This window comes from Sapajus apella, unplaced genomic scaffold, assembly GCF_009761245.1.
Source record: "Sapajus apella isolate SASKATOON/1434 unplaced genomic scaffold, GSC_monkey_1.0 scaffold40, whole genome shotgun sequence".
Lineage (NCBI taxonomy): Eukaryota > Metazoa > Chordata > Mammalia > Primates > Cebidae > Sapajus > Sapajus apella.
Window position 1 is genome coordinate 16,843,233 of NW_022436980.1, and position 12,735 is coordinate 16,855,967.

Here is a 12,735-nt window from a genome sequence, read left to right on the forward strand (position 1 = left end):
AATGGAATATTCTTTATCTGTCAACTTGTTGGCTGACCTCTTGTTCAACCATTTCCTTTTGAGCCTTAGTCTCACCAGGCACCTACTGATGATTTCTTCCTCTATAAAATGAAAAGAAATACCTTCTTGTATTGCAGGATTTTTGTAAGGTTCACATGAAATAACATGTAAAAGTTTTTGTATTATTATTAAAGTATCAAACGTACAGAAGCCCAATATAATTTGTCTGCAATGAATGCTATGAAATGAAAACCTTTACCTTTGGGTGCTTGAAATGGAATATCATTAAATATTTTGGCACAGTTTTCAATAGAGATAGGGCTGTAAAAATTAAATGACATATGCTCAGCTTCAGATCACTTATGTATTTGTGCCTCATCTACTTCTCACCTTCATGAGTTCTACATACAGGAAAGACAAAACAGTCTTTCTCTCTATTCTATATGAGCTATACATATAAGGATTCAGCAAGTGTTTTTGCAGTTCCCTTTTGTGACATTAACAATTGAATAACTCTTCAATGTCTGTTAAGGCATTTCTACCTGAATTTTATACATCATATTTGGATTTGGCTTACCTTTCCTCTCAAGTTTCTCATATCCACATCTTTCTACTCTTTTTAATATTGTATTTGGAACTAGAATTACATTATTTAAACTCAAAATGCTCTGTTATTAATACACCTCCAAATCAACCACCTTCGTGACAGGCAGTGCTTCTCAAACTATCTTCAGGGAAAGACTGATTTTTCGTTTTTCCTTTTCTATTGCCAACAGATAGGTGTTCTTATTGCCCATGACTAGTAACTGCCACCATTTGTAACTGACCGTGAAAGTTTTACAACACCTAAATTGTTTCCAACCTGTTTAACAATCTGTCAGATACTGCTATTACTTTACGTATACCTCTCTGTGTCCACTGGTAATAAACAATTAGCAAATAGTTGTTGAAAAGACATAGTCCCTGAAGAATATTCTATGTAACCTAACAAGTTTCTTATCTATTGGCAAAACCAATAGATAAGAGATGTGATGAAATCTTTCCATACAGCATGGAATTATTTAACAGATGTATTAGTGTTCACATGTACATAATCACTGGCATCCCCAAAAGAATTTTCAATTATTTTCTAGAGATCAGAGCTGTATCAGAGTTGGTAGGTCACCAGGAGTTTTGGCATAAATATAGATTAGATTAGGGAAGCCTCAAGATTGTGGTAGAAATGTGGACCTAGAAGATATAAAACAAATTTCAATGATTGTAGAATAAATAGATATCTTGGAAGTTATATGAGGAAAATAATACCAGGTGTGAAGCAATAGGAAATGAATCAATAAGGCATACCCAAAATATCTTACATAGGTAAAAAGAGTTGTAGTCAAACAATTTCCACCAAAAAAGTTTTCAGAAACTACCTTAAGAATATCCAGATGTGCCTGGTGTCTGGTGTCCCACCCAACAAATCAGCAGAGCTCAGCCACCAGTACCTGCTTCAGTAGTACTCAGCTGTGTATTTCACAGAGGTGTCCAATTCATGTAAATTAAAATAAACACACTGAGATAGATTAAATTTATTACTGCTCCTTAAGACTCCCAGGCTTTTGCTAGGCTTTAAATTTAGAAATATAAAACCGGGTTTATATTTCAAAAAATTATATTGTTTCACTTCTTTCTAATTTTCTCATCATAGAAACTTGCCTGGAATTAAGTTTTTTTCTTTTTCTAGCACAAAAACTATAGGTAATGAGAAACTACTGCTATAATTTAGGCAGTGTCTAAATATCCATTGTCTTTTGTTTGTTTGTTTTGTTTAAGTGGCTGTTTTGACTTTGGGATTTCCCTCAATGGAAAGGTCCATTTTCCTAACGGCCTCCATCCTGTGTTCCTGGAGCGAACTCCCAGCGTAATCAGAAAACACAATCAGAAACAGAAACAAAACAAAACTCCCTACCAACTTCATAAGATTGCTTCCCCCAGCCCAACCTCTGGGGCCTGAAAATAGCAGTTGGTATCTATTTCTTATCCTAGACACATGGTATATCAGGTGGCCATGTGTGAAGGTGCCCCTCCTTGTTAGCACCTGCTGCGGGTGGGCTCTGCGTTTTGTTATTCCTTGGTCAGCATGTGCAAGGGGTCTCTTTTACATTATTTGATTCTGTTATCGCACCCTATGCAAGTCAGCACCTTTCTCACGTATGTGACCTGCTCGTTTTCATGAATTCAGCATGTTTTCCTGGTGCTGCCATGTGTGCATCATGTTCTTCAACCGAATCAAAAGATTCCCTGGGACAGGGGTCTTGATTTGCACTTCGTACCCTTATCTCCAGCATCATGCAAGGCACACAGCTGGAGCTCAATGAGTATTTGTTGATTAATGGGACTTAAGTCATGAAAGACAGCCCTCTTTGGGGAGTTTTGTTCATTAAGCAGTCAATTAGCCTGTCTGCTTCCCTCATGACTAATGAGATATTGTGAGTTACTCATGTGTACCATCAGCAAATTCAGGTACTCATCATTGTGAGTAGCTTTCCACTATTTCAAGCAACCAAAAATAGCTGTACAGTAAACTCTCATTATGCAGAATTATGGTGAGATGGAATATTCTAATTAATTAAACATTCTGGTCAGCAAAAAAAGAACATGTATATGCAGAGGACCAGCTTTAACAAAATGAGAATAGGGTAAAATATACTTAATGATAAAATTATGCCCAACATGATGTAATTGCACCATTTGAAAATGACCTAAAAGACTCATTTTAGACCCTGTGTGGTATGTGCAGGGAGTCAATTTGGAGAGAAAAATTCACAGTTCTATAGACACATCAAGTTTAAGATACAGGCTTAAATCTCTCCCAACCCCTAAAAAAAAAATCCATGAAGTCCTCCTTTCAAAATGTTATGGTATCATCATCATTATTTGTTATTGTTTTATTTTCATAGGTTTTGGGGGAACAGGTGGTATTTTGTTACATGAATAAGTTCTTTAGTGGTAATTTCTGAAATTTTTGTGAATCCATCATCCAAGCAGTATATGCTGTACCTGATTTATAGTCTCTCACCCTCCTCCCACCCTTTCCTTCAAGTCTCCAAAGTCCATTGTATCATTCTTATGCCTTTGCATCCTCATAACTTAGCTCCAGCTCATGAGTGAGAACACTTGATGTTTGGTTTTCATTCTTGAGTTACTTCACTTGGAATAATAGTCTCAAATTCCATCCATGTTGCTGCAAATGCCATTATTTTGTTTCTTTTCATTGCTGAGTAGTATTCAACAGTGTGTGTGTGGGGTGTGTGTGTTTGTGTGTATTTATATAATCACAATTTCTTTATCCATTTATTGATTGATGGGCACTTGGGCTGGTTTCATATTTTTGCAATTGCAAATTGTGCTGCTATAAACATGCCTGTGCAAGTATCTTTTTGGTATAATGACTTATTTTTCTCTGGGTAGATACTCAGTAGTGTGATTGCTGGATTAAGTGGTAGTTCTACTTTTAGTTCTTTAAGAAATCTCCACACTGTTTTCCATAGTAGGTTAACTAGTTTACATTCCCACTAGCAGTGTAAAAGTGTTTCCTTTTTACCACATCCCTGCCAAAATCTATTATTTTTTGAATTTTTGATTATGGCCATTCTTGAAGGAGTAAGGCAGTGTCACACCATGGTTTTTATTTGTATTTCCTTGATCATTAATGATGTTGATTATTTTTTCATGTATTTGTATATCTTCTTTTGGGAATTGTCTATTAATGTCCTTAGCCTATTGTCTTTTCTAGTAACAATCTCAAAATGGGATCAGGAGTAGAAATGACTCTGACATACTCCTCAAATATGATGCCTACTGCACTTATACATGTTGATATAGCTAGGGTACTGGGTTAGAAGATGGGGGCTTATAGTCAAAACATTTCTTGTCCCCCCAAAAGAGGGCAAAATCCTACAGCAGAAAACAAAGGAGTAGAATCCAAAGAAATAGTGGGCATAATATGAAAATGTCTGAGTCTATTTCTTGAAGGATTTTTTCCATTTTTTAAATTATACCTTTAAGTTCTGGGGTACATGTGCAGAATGTGCAGGGTTGTTACATAGGTATACATGTGCCATGGTGGTTTGCTGCATCCATCACCCTGTCACCTACATTAGGTATTTCTCCTAATGCTATCCCTCCCCCACCCCCCACCCCCTAACAGGCCCCGGCATGTGATGTTCCTCTCCCTGCTACCATGTATTCTCATTGTTCAACACCCCCTTATGAGTAAGAACATATGGTGTTTGGTTTTCTGTTTCTCTGTCAGTTTGCTGAGAATGATGGTTTCCAGCTTCATCCATGTCCCTGCAAAGGACATAAACTCGTCCTTTTTATGGCTGCATAGTATTCCATGGTGTATATGTGCCACATTTTTTTCATCCAGCCTATCATTAATGGGCATTTGGGTTGGTTCCAAGTCTTTGCTATTGTGAACAGTGCTGCAATAAACATACGTGTGCATGTGTCTTTATAACAGAATGATTTATAATCCTTTGGGTATATACTCAGTAATGGGATTGCTGGATCAAATGATATTTCTAGTTCTAGATCCTTGAGGGATCACCACACTGTCTTCCACAATGGTTGAACTAATTTATGCTCCCATCAACAGTGTAAAAGCATTACTATTTCTCCCATCCTCTTCAGCACTTGTTGTTTTCTGATTTGTTAGTGATCGCCATTCTAACTGGCATGATATGGTATTTCAATGTGGTTTTGATTTGCTTTTCTCTAATGACCAGTGATAATGAGCTTTTTTAAATACATTTATTGGCTGCATAAATGTCTTCTTTTGAGAAGGGTCTTTTCATGTCCTTTGCCCACTTTTAGATGGTGCTTGTTTGTTTTTATCTTGTAAATCTGTTTTAGTTATTTGTAGATTCTGGATATTAGCACTTTGTCGATGGGTAGATTGCACAAATTTTTTCTCGTTCTGTTGGTTGCTGGTTCACTCTAATGATATTTTATTTTGTTGTACAGAAGCTCTTTAGTTTAACCAGATGCGATTTGTCTATTTTGGCTTTTGTTGCCATTGCTTTTGGTGTTTTAGTCATGAAGTCATTTCCCATGCCTATATCCTGAGTGGTATTGCTTAGGTTTTCTTCTAGGGTTTTTGTGGTTTTGTGTCTTACATTTAAATCTTTAATACATTTTGAGTTAATTTTTCTATAAAGTGTATGGAAGGTATTCAGTTTCAGCTCTCTGGATATGGCTAGCCAGTTTTCCAACACCATTTATTAAACAGTAATCCTTTCCCCATTGCTTGCTTTTGTCAGGTTTGTCAAAGATCAGATGCTGTAGATGTGTGGCATTATTTCTGAGGCCTCTGTTATGTTTCATTGGTCTATATCTCTGTTTTGGTACCAGTACCATGCTGTTGTGACTACTGCAGGCTTGTAGTCTTAGCTATGCGGGCACTTTTTTAGTTCCATGTGAAATGTACGGGTTTTTTTTTCCCCAATTCTGTAGAGAAAGACAATGGATGTTTACATTGTCTAAATCATAATAGTAGTAGTTTCTCATCACCTCTGTAGTTTTTATACTAGAAAAAAGAGCAAAAAGATAATTCCAGTTAAGCTTTTATGCCTAAGTCAAGACATTTTTAGTAGTAGAAACTATATAGGAGCTTCATTTTCTTAATTTCACTTTTTCTACATTTTATCACAACTTTATTTGGACTTACCAATTTTCCATCTTCTCACTGTCAAATTTAATGATATAATTCACACACATAAATATACATATTATATAGTTGTTAAACTAATTTCTATGCTTCTACTATCATTTGGTTATATCTTTTAATATATAATCTTATAGTTTTACAGGAAAATGAAGATAAAATATGCAACATTATAGAAATTTTAGTTTCCTTTCTTCAGATGAATTTTCATATATTTATATAATGACTTAGTTACAACTCCACTAATAGCTTTTTAAGCTTGATATAACCTTTTGTTAGTAATTTTCACTTATTTCATCTTTGAAGCATTTTTCTCTGTTTGTAGTTGATGCTTTTGATAAGCAGCTTCCATTTATTGACTAGTAAGTGAGTGAACTCTCTCATTAATCTGTAAAGGCACTTTCTTAATTATGTTACCCTCTTTATACAATATGCTAAATATATTTCTGATTCATCTGTCTCTATTATCTATCAAATTAAAAACAATTCCTGACTCCCTCAAACATGACATCTATTAATTTTCTGTTCAACTTGTAAGAGCTGGTAGGGATTTTAATTTCAAATCACCTAGGAAATGATCTTAAATTTTGCTTCTGAAGGCAATATCTATAGAACTGTGAAACACAAGAGAAGGATAATTTTTAAGGTTTTGGTGAAGGGCAGAGAGCACTTCTTCAATCTCAGAAAGCATTTAAAATAGAGTTCAGTTTAACAACAACAACAAAAATAAGCAAGTGCTCAAACTTACTAGAATGTTTAACAGAATATGAGTAATAAAAAATAACATTTGATTCAGATTATCTATTTTAGCTGTACCAATATTAATTCTTAAGAAGATTTTTTAAATGATGATTACTTTCTAAACAGTTAATTATCTCTGCATGATACTGGTATAAAAGCAGATATACAACCCCAACCTAATTTTAATCATTTAAATAATAAAATTAATCACAAAAAATTTAAAATAAAAGGAATCAAGAAATACGAGTTTCTTACGTTTTAATGTGTGTGTGTGTGTGTGTGTATACATGTATTATGTGTGTGTGTATATATGTAATGAGAGCATTATGGTTAATGACAATATTTTGTCAATAGGATTTGGTTATTACCAGGACCAGGACCTGTAATTGAACAGTATTGATTTCATTTCTCATGTGGGATTATATATATATGTATATATATATATATATATGCACACATACATACATAATGGTGTGTGTATATATATGTGTGATATATATAGGGTATATACATGTGTGTGTGTGTGTGTATATATATATATATATACACCCTGTATATATGTATACATGTGTGTGTATATATATATATACACCCTATATACATACACACACGTATATACCCTATATACCCTATATACATGTGTGTGTATATACATATATAGGGTGTATATATATATATATATACACACACACACACACACGTATACATATATATGTGTGTGGGGGAGTGTGTATAATTATATACACACACATATATACATATATACATATATATACACATATATACACATATAAACACTATATATATGCTGTTTATATATACATTTTTATATATATGTATACATATACATACACACTGTTTATCTGCTTAGGGTGCGTGTGTGTGTGTGTGTGTGTGTGTATCCTATATATATGTATGTGTGTGTATACCTATCCCATATACATGTGTGTGTGTGTGTGTGTATATATATATATACACATATTTACACACACACACTTACCCTATATATATATATATATATATATATATACACACACACACACACACACACACAGGGTGTATGTATATATATTACATCCTGTATATGTACCATCTATATTATATATATATATTACATGTGGAGGTGTTAAATGGAATTTCAGTTTTGCTTTATTTTGAAGTAATTAGTAAACTTGGCCATGTATATGTAGGAAAAGCACATATGCTAATATTTGTGTTTTTATCTCAGTGTCTTCTCATATTTATTTATATACAGTTCTAATTTGGGTCATTTAGTGACTTATAGATTTTGTCTTTACAAGTATCGGCAAAATCTTTCGGCCTCTGTTAGAATTTTTATTATCTCTGGCCTGAGTAACCTGCTTTCAAGCTCTCTATCTTCCGTTCCAATATGTGTACTTCCCCCTGGGTTCTCTTCTTAAGCACAAAGCTAATCATGTCATTGTATGCTTGTAAAATGTTCAGAGCTCCTTGTTGCCTACACGTAGTATTCAAACTCTTTGGCTTTTTCATTAGCTTGTCCCTTATCTCTGTGGAACCTATTCTCCTCTTATTTCACAAGTCCCACTTTAGTTCCCACAATTCAAACCTGGAGAAGTCATTGCATATCTCCCTCTGTCATCCCATTGCACATGCTATTTGGTCTATATGGAATCTATGCTCCTTATGAACTGGCTGCAGAAATCCTAATCATAGTACCGTGTAAATATTCCTTTCTCTATGAATATTTTTCCAAGTGATCTTTAATATTCAATGGCCTTTACTTCTCCTGCTCCTTATTGTAGGTGCTATGTCATATTTTAATTGTGTACTCAATTTCTTCCACTTGAACAACAGAGCTATGAGCCATTTTAAGTCACTTATACATTTTTCATGATTTTTTAACTTCACAAAACTGATTTTTAAAAAAGAAAAGAAAAAAAGGCATCAGAGGAAGTGAAAATCAAAAAATTCTGAATAATCAGAGTAATACAAAGAAAAGGAGCATCTTCTTGTGGAAAGTAAATTGGAACTTTTGGAGAAAGAAGCACCATCCAACCTGATTCACATTCTCTCATTTATTCCATTTATTCACTTCATTCCACCTCATTTGTTCATTTATTCAGGAATAGTCTTTGCCAGTCACTAGAAAATACGTGTTGACAGAATAGGAGAACTATGATTCTATTCCCTAATGAAAGCATTATGGTTAGTGACAATATTTTATCTATAAGATTTGGTTATTACCAGGACCAGGACCTGTAATTGAACAGTATTGATTTCATTTCTTATGTGGGATTTTAGAAATCCATTGTGTTATGTATCTAAAACCAATATAGAGTAATGCAATATAAAGCAATATCTTACCAAAACTTATTAAACATCCAAGGATCACAGAATCCCAAAGGTAATTAGCATGTTCTAAAAGTATAAGGGACATAGAAATTAGAGTAAGGCACTATTCACAATTGCAAAACTACTTTGCAATCTAGATGAAGTGGTAAAGAGAAAAACTTAAAGCATAAAACTAGAGCAAAATGAGATCAATGTGTGGAGAGCACTGTGGCCCTATACATGTCTTTACAAGTATTGGTAAAATCTTTTGAAAAGATAGTTAGGCCCGTAACATGGAGAATAAAATCCAGAAATAGAAGTCTGAAGAAAAGACAGGGCCTCACATTTGCTGAACATAATTAGTGTTTTGATTTGTATGGGTGTAAATGTCAGGCCAAGCTTTGAAGTCTTGTTCATGGATCAAAAGACTTTGGGATCATGTGGTATTTTTGCCTTTTTCTGGTTAATGATTTTAGAAGGGAAAAAGCATAAATAGTGCATTAGATAGTATCCTAAATAATATTTAATATATTTTGATATCAAAAAGTGAGCCTCTGGCAAAACATGAATTGTGTAGTGTGAAGACAAGAAACACATACTTGAGGGGAAATGTGAGATGTACTCAAGTCAAGAAATTTTAATGAATGCTACAAATACATGGCTGGAGAAGAACTACAATAATTCTAAGTAGAAAATGCAGAGAAGAGGGACTAGGATTGTTAGTTGTAAGTGGTAAAAAGTGCCTATTTAAAAATAAGAAGGTGAATAGAATTGTACAAGGTATCACCAAAATTTAGGGTAATAGTGTTCATTAATAAAGTATGACAACGAGAACATCTTCAAAGAAACCAATCTGTTTGAGTCATAGGCTTACATATAACATGCTTAGTATACGTGCATTGTAGAAAGCATTAGATTAGCGTAAATTTTTAAGATACAGCACAATTGTTTTGAGAGTACTATAGCCCCTATTTTGAGATAGATCAGAGTTGATTTTAGGGGACATTATGAATCCATCAGAACATTGTGCTTTAATATGAATAAATTAGTCACTTAAATGGGAAAATTCAAGGGGAATTCATGAAAGATTTTAAGAAATTGTAACAACGAAAACAAAGAACTGATAGTTTATTTGGTTTGTGGCTCAAGCAGTTGATTAACATGTATTTTGTCAGAATCCAAGATTAAATAGTAGCTCTAGTCTATTGATAGTATATCTAATAGGTAACCTTATCCTGCTTTGAAAATATACTAAAAGTTCATCACATTGGTCAGAAAAATGTTTTGAATGACCATGCTGCTACTGTGTGCCACAGTTTGCATAGCGATGAATTGCAATAAGGTGACATGCAAATATCTGGATCCAAGCAAATACATCTATGAGTTAAAAAAAAAACAGAAAATTGATTATGTATAAGTAAAAAGTTATTCCTACCATTATTCAGAAACAATTGAATTAGAAGACAGAATGTAATTTGTGAGGGCTTACATTTTCCTATTAGGCCACTTAAAGGAATGTCTTAAATTTTCTTTGTTTGTTTCTTTTGTTCTTGTTTTTTGAGACAGAGTTTTGCTCTTGTTGTCTAGACTGGAATGCAGTGGCATAATCTCAGCTCACTGCAACCTCCGCGTCCCGGATTCCAGCAATTCTCCTGCCTCAGCCTCACGAGTCGCTGGATTACAGGCACCCTACATCGTAATCAGCTAATTTTTTGTATTTTTAAAAGACAGGGTTTCACCATGTTGGTCAGACTGGTCTGAAATGCCTGACCTCAGGTGATCCATTCACCTTGGCCTCCCAACGTGTTGCGATTACAGGTGTGAGCCATCATGCCAGGCTGGAATGTCCTAATTTTTTAATGAAAATTTTGAAAATGTAGTCTGTAGGATATACACTCATTGTGTACACATGTGTAATGTAGGTTAAACTTTGAGCATTTCTTTTTGGAAGAGTCATTTATTTTTTTTAATTTTTGTTTACTTTCTCTTCGTCTCCTTAGGGTATAGGTGATTTCTCAAAAATGGTTTTTCTCAAAGTTTATGGTATGGCAGCCATTTGAAAATTAGCATAAGTTTATTTTTCTCTCCTGATATTTTAAGCACAAATTCAATAAAGACTTAAATTAAAACATCTAAAGGAAAACAGAAAAGAGAATTTAATAACTAACTATGTATACTCAAGGAGATGAAAAAATTCTCATAGGAGAAAATTAAAATAAATTCAAAGGGAAATTGGAAGAGATGTAGATTTGTCACAGAGCCTCAAATGAAGAGTCAATTGTGGGAAAATATGATTGAAATTGGCAATAAAATTAGGGAATACTTTAAAATATATGTAAAAATCAAGTTAGTGTAGTATGAAAACCAAAAACACTGATATATATAGGGGGGAATAAACATAAAATATAAAATTTAGAGTTATTTTTAAAATTTATAGTAAAAATCAGCTTGACTTTTCCCTTGTTTCCCTTTAAGTATAATCCTATTACCTTACCTCTCACTGGAAGAAATAATTACCATCAATTAGAATTTATCTATTTAATCTATGCTTTCTATGTTTTCTCTATGAATATGTATACATATATATATATATATAAAATCTTAAAAATATTATCAACCTTTTAAAATGTATAAGATGGTGAAAAAATTATGGCTTATTTTTCAGTTTGTTTTTCTGACTCAACATTAGAGTTAGAAAATGTAACCTCTTTGATATATAAAAATGTAATCTGTTTAAACATAGTGTATTCATTTTCACTGTATGGCAATAAATACTATTGAGTGGTTTTGATAGAAAATCAAACCAGCTACAACATTTCCTTATGCCAAAGTATATATTAATACATATTAGTTTTAGATTATATTTATTCTGACATTAAAACACATACGTGTTTTTTGTGTACATAAAAATATATTCCTGTAAGCATAATAGCTGAGTAAGTATAATTTTCTTCTAAATTTTGCAAAGATGCTTAGCAAAATAATTCTAAAAACTTACAATACTAATGGAAGTGTATATAAGGTTCACTTTCCTCTCATCTTTCTTTTTTTTTTTTTTAATTTTACTTTAAGTTCCAGGATACAAATGCAGAATGTGCAGGTTTGTTACATAAGTATACATGTGCCAAGGTAGCTTATTGCACCTATCAACCTGTCCTCTAGGTTTTAAGCCCACATGCATTAGGTATTTGTCCTAATGCTCTCCCTTCCCTTTCCCCCCACTTCCCAACAGGCCAGTGTGTGATATTCTCCTCCCTGTGTCCATGTGTTCCCACCGTTCAACTCCCACTTAGGAGTGAGAATATGTTGTGTTTGGTTTTCTCTTCCTGTATTAGTTTGCTGAGAATGATGACTTCCAGCTTCATCCATGTCCCCGCAAGGAACATGATCTCATTCTTTTTATAACTGTGTAGTATTCCATAGTGCATATGTGCCACATTTTCTTTATTCAGTCTATCATTGAAGGGCATTTGGGTTGATTCCAAGCCTTTGCTATTGTAAATAGTACTGCAATAAACATATGCATGCATGTCTCTTTATAGTAGAATGATTTATAATCCTTTGGTTATGTATCCAGTAAATGATATTTCTGGTTCTAGATCTTTGAGGAATTGCCATACTGTCTTCCACAATGGTTAAACTAATTAACACTTCCACCAAGAGTGTAAAAGCATTCCTATTTCTCCACAGCCTCACCAGCATCTGTCATTTCCTAACATTTTAATAATCACCATTCTGACTGACATAAGATGGTATCCCACTGTGGTTTTGATTTGCATTTCTCTAATGATCAGTGATGATGAGCTTTTTTCCGTATGTTTGTTGTTTGCGTAAATGTCTTCTTTTGAAAAGGATCTGTTCATGTTCTTTGCCTATGTTTTGTTGGGATTGTTTCTTTCTTGTAAATTTGTTTAAGTTCCTCATAGATTCTGGATATTAGTCCTTTGTCAGATGGGTAGATTGCAAAATTT

At 33.6% G+C, this 12,735-nt stretch overlaps 1 long non-coding RNA gene across 1 annotated transcript in view; it reads left to right on the forward strand.

Annotated features, from left to right (window-relative positions):
- LOC116565532 overlaps nucleotides 1–12,735 on the forward strand; it is a 235,256-nt gene that overhangs the window by 165,300 nt on the left and 57,221 nt on the right. The gene's annotated exons all lie outside the window — the stretch shown is intronic.